This window comes from Capra hircus, unplaced genomic scaffold (assembly GCF_001704415.2).
Source record: "Capra hircus breed San Clemente unplaced genomic scaffold, ASM170441v1, whole genome shotgun sequence".
NCBI lineage: Eukaryota > Metazoa > Chordata > Mammalia > Artiodactyla > Bovidae > Capra > Capra hircus.
In genome coordinates, this window is record NW_017195605.1 from 1 (window position 1) to 4,878 (window position 4,878).

Sequence of the window (4,878 nt, forward strand, 5' to 3'; positions counted from 1 at the left end):
GCCTGGCGAGGAGAGCCCGCACTCCCAGCTGAGCCTCAGGATCCCGGGAGCCTGGAGCAGAAGAGCGGGAGGGGCTCAGAGCCCCGTCCCCCTTGCTCCCCTGCCACGGCCGTCACTTCTGGGCCCGTGGCTAGCTCGTGGCACCCACCACACCACCTCCAGCCCCAGGAGGCTGGTTTGTCCTCTGAGGCCAGCTCTGCAGAGCTCCAAGGGAGACAGGCTCACAGAGACCACAAGGATGGGTTTCTTTGTCCTGCTGGCAAAACACACAGGGGCAAGTCCAGCGGGCCGTGGGCCTAGAGAGGGCCAGTCTTGCCCACGAGCTGCCGGCTGGGCCCCGTGAAAGCCCCTGGGGGTAGGAGGCAGGAGGCTCTCAGGAGCCCCCCTACGTGTGCCGTGGGCCAGCTCGTCATGAACGCCTTCATCCCAGCGCATCATGCTGACCACACCGCCGGCTGCTCTGGGACTGTCCCCCTTGCAGCCTTGGAATTTGCACGTCTCCTCTCGGGGGGAGCTGGGCCCAGAGAGGCCAGACACGGAACCGGGGGGAGTGCACGGGGGCGGGGCGACTCTTGGCTGGAGCCAGGGCAGTCAAGGGCCGGCCCGCCGGACGCTGGAAAGGCACGAGCTGGGGGTCTCCCAGGCCTCTGCTATCTCCTCTCGGTCAGTCGGCCCGCAAGCATTTCCTGACTGCCCTGAGCACGGGAAGGGGCCAAAGGACCCAGCCCTCCTTCCAAGGGTTCCCAGCGTCGCGCCTGGCGCCCAGGAGCTGAGAGGCCTGGGGTGGGGTAGGGGGTCAGAGGCAGAGGGGCGGCCCCCTGCCTGCTGCTGCCTTGTACCCGGACAGCGGCTCCGAACGCAGAGGGGGGTTGCCCATGCACCCCAGGCGATCCCCTGAGGCCGGACCCCAGCAGGACATGGCCCAGGGCAGGCTCTTTCTGTGCACCCCTCTTCCCTGTCACCCCCACCCCTTCCTGCGGCGCCCCACTGTCGCCCGCTTGATGAGCGCTCATCCCCCAGCCCCGCTCTGCCCTCCACTGCAGCCAAGCAGATTCCACGGATGTCCTGCCTGAGGCCCTCCTGAGCAACCCTTCCCCGCTCCACCACAGCAGAGAATGGGGAGGGGCCACTGTGCCCCAGCCCAGTGCTCAGGGCCTGCAGGGATGGGGACGAGAGGGGGGGTGCTGGGCTTCCTGGAGGCATGGCCCACCTCCTGCCAGCACTGCGGATCGCCTGATCCCACGTCAAGCCCACTCTCCCGGGACGATTCTAGAAAGCAGCCTCCTAGACCAGGCTTTGGGGGTCTGGCCGGCGGCTCAGAGTGGCTTGGGTGTTGTGAGCGGGAGGGGCTCTCTCAGGGCTGACGGCCCCCTTTGTTCCCCCTGCAGGAACCCTGGGTCCCCCTGCCCCTCACCCCAGCCCCCACGTGGTGCTGCCCCGGTTCCTTATGTCCCGGCCCCCTCGGCTGCCCCTCCTACAGGAGCCCCGCCCCGCCCCCCTCGTGTCCGCAGCCCCTACTCTGTGCTCCCGCTCCGGGCCGCCCCCTCCCCTCCGTGTGTCCCCGCCCATGGTCGCCCCCTCGTGTCCGCAGCCCCCCACTCTGTGCTCCCGCTCGGGGCCGCCCCCTCCCCTCCGTGTATCCCCGCCCATGGGTCGCCCCCACACTTGTGTGCAGCCCCTTGCGGCCCGCGGGCCTTCCCATGTTCCCCCGCCCCATTTCCCCCACACCCCCCACACCCGTTCATCTCAAATGCAAGAGTCCTGAGACAAATTCCTGTAACTGAGTTTATTGATGAGTCCAGGGCATCTGAGGAGGCCCTGGCAGGGAGGGACACAGGGCAAGATGGGCACACAGTGGAATGCTTGGTGCCGTGCTCCGATGTTTGGAGCCTCCAGACTAGGTATGGGAGGGCGGGGCCCCTCACACTCGGGCCCCCCCACTCGGGCCCCCTCCCAGTCACCCACGAGGGTGGGTAGGGTGCTGGCGGGGGGCACGGGCCGAGGAGGCCGACACATTCAGCAGTTGGCCACACACACGCGCTTACACACGCTCAGAGACCAGGGCTGGCTCCAGAACCCCAACCAGTGCAAACGACTTTTAGTGCAAATTAATTCAAGGGGGACGGGGGGAACGGGGCTCTGGACGCTCTGAGTCTCCTGAGCAAAGGACAGCAGAGAGAAGATCAGAAGATAGAGACAGAAAAGGAGGGAAAGGAGGGAGGGAGGCTGTTGGTGGTCTCGGGGCTGGGGCAGGGGGTGGCCGCAGAGATGGAGTCGTCGGGCCGGGGTGGGTGTCGCCGCGGGCGCCGCTCTTCCGGTGGTGTGGGTCTTCCGTTCCTTTAGGTCAACCTGCGGACAGAGGACAGAGAGGTGTGAGGGCGGGGCAGGCTGGCCAGGGGGCGGGGCGGGGCGCTTGAGAGGGCCAGCACCTTCCAGAGCTGATTCCTGAGTTAAGGTGTGTAGTGGTTCCAAATGCAGCATATTCTCGAGTCAGAGCTAGAAAGACTTGAAGAAGTCCGAGTTCCAAGTCCCAGGCATGAGCTGGGTAGCACCATTTCTGCGGGAGGGAAGAGCGTGAGTCCCCGCCTCTGGGGCCCTGCCGCGCCCGCCGCCCTGCGTGTGGCGGGGCCCTCCCACCTTGTCATCTTGAGGGTTCTGGGTGTCTGAAGAGCAGCAGTAGCGTCTGCTCCGTCAGGAGGCTAAAGGAACGGCGATATCCCGGCTCCCCGCGGGGCCAGCGCTCTGTGGGAGAGAGGCGCCTGTGAGGCTGAGTGCGGGCCAGCGGGCCCGGGGTGGGGGGCACGGCCTGCGTCTACACTCACCTGAGAGGCCGGACGGTCCCGCCTGCTCTCTCCATCACACCGGACCATATCATATCCCTCTGTGCGCGTCCTGGCCGCCGGGCCTCCGTGGCTGGCAGGCACCACCACCCCACTGGAGACGTGGCTGTGGGCAGAGATGGGGGGGGCGCTGACTGGGTGGGCAGAGGTGGCCAAGGGCATCAGGAGGGCAGCGGGCTGGACACTCACCTTCGTCTCCGGTCCAAGCTCAAAGGCACCGATCCCGCTTCGTCATCGCCCACAGAGGCCCGCCTTGGCCACGGGCTCGAAAGTCCAGTGCCCCACCCACTGGCTCGGTGCCCGGCTCCGGCCCCTCGCCCCTGCCTGTGCCCTGACCTCCCTTCCCCCGAGAGTGCACACTCACGCCACCCCCACCCGCCCCGCCTAGCCTGGTCTCGCCCGTGTCCTTGGCTCCCCTGGGTGCTGTCCTGTCTATCATGCCCATCCCAGGGGCCAGCGGTTCGGGTCAAGTGTCCCCAGTGTCCCCAAGTGCACTGGGGCCCTCCCGCGTGGCCCCTGGGCCGCAGTGCCGCGTGGGGCTGGCGTCCACGGGCTGGGCCCGTGCAGCCTCCCTGCTGCGGGTATCTCTGCGGGCCTGTCCCGCGGCCACCGCCCCCCAGATGACATCCCTCCGCGGTTGCCCGCGCACTGCGCTGCCTTCTCTCTCATTCTCCGGCCCTCGAGGCTCCGGCTCAGGCCCGAGGACGCCTGGCCAGAGCCGCTCCTGTGACCTGCTACTAAGTGAACTGCAGTGGGTGAAGTGGCGGCTGGGAACCCCTCTGTCCTGAGTCCCCGCCCTGTCCTGCTCGCTCCGGGGGCCTGAGTGCCCCTGCACGTGCTGGCAGCCCTGCCTGCTCTTCCCGCCTGACTCTCTGGAAATGCTCTTGCCACCTGGGGCGGCCCGTGGCCCCCCCAGCCCGCCCTGTCTCAGCTCCCCCTGAGACGGTATCACCTGTGCTGCCTGACCAGCCTGTCTTGCTGCTCTGCCGGGAGGCCAGCCTCTCCACCTCGCTGGCCCGCGCTCCCCAGAACCTCCTTCTGCAGGAGGCCAGGAGAGCAAGGCCCAGCAAGGAGAAGGGGACTCACCTGGCCGGCAGAGCGCTGTCTTCACCTGCCCGTGGCTGCCAGCTACGCCTCCGTTGCCCCTGCCCCGGGGCGAGCCTCTCTCCAGAAGCCCCCCTGTCCACCAGCCGCCACGACCTGAAACCAAAATTGACCGGGATGAATGCCTGGCTCCCCCCTCTTCTCCTCCGTGCTGCTAGCTTGGGTCTTTCACCCTCCACGCAGATGTTGCCCGGCCTGCGGGGCGCCCGGGAGCAAAAAATGATCCCCAAAAGGCTCCCGGGCGCCCCGCGGCCCTCCCCAAGCTAGCCCCTCTGTGGGTCCGCTCCTGCCAGGCTCCAGATGTCCAAGGTGATCCTTGGCCCACCCCACGCAAGCTTCCCTGCACCCCACTTCCCCATCTTCCCCCGGTTACCCCTCCGCTCCCCCGCTTCCCCAGTTTCCCCAGTTTCCCCCGTGCCCCCCCATCCCTCCCACCACCCCCCTCCCACACCCTGCTCCTCGGGCCCTAGCCCGGGCTTTTTCTAACTGGAGGCAGCCCCGCCCAGCATTCCCGCCCCTGCCCGGCCAGCCAATCAGCACGGGGACCGTGTTGGGGCCCCCGCGAGGCCCGCCCCCACCCGGGACGGTCCAGCGCACGTACCTCGCCCGTCTTGGAATTCTCCAAAGAGGGCCGGCCCCGCACCCTCCTTTGGCATCCGGTGGGGAGGCTCTGGCATTGTTCCCGAGAGCCCCCCCTCCACCACACTGTGTCCCCGCAGGCGGCTGCCGCCCAACCCCCAGGGGCATGCGCTGCCCCGGACGGAGGTCCGGGCGGGAGCCACCAGATGCCCCGTGGGACTTCAGAGTCGCCTCCTGCCACCGCTGTGGCTGAGACCACGCCGTGGTTCTGGAGCCTGGGGCGCGGAGGTGCGGGGTGCGGGGCTGGGGGCTCCGGGAGGCTGAGGGAAGTTCCCCGGGTCTCACTGGCCGGCGG

The 4,878-nt window shown here is 68.3% G+C and overlaps 1 non-coding gene across 1 annotated transcript; it reads right to left on the reverse strand.

Annotated features, from left to right (window-relative positions):
• Window positions 1-1,771: 1,771 nt before the first annotated feature.
• LOC102180517 lies at window positions 1,772-4,334 on the reverse strand. Its single transcript, XR_001917728.1, has 5 exons — window positions 3,030-4,334; window positions 2,823-2,946; window positions 2,638-2,742; window positions 2,430-2,557; window positions 1,772-2,349 (listed from the first exon to the last, which is right to left on the reverse strand). It is a non-coding gene; the product is annotated as an uncharacterized LOC102180517 (transcript).
• Between the last annotated feature and the right edge of the window lie 544 nt (window positions 4,335-4,878).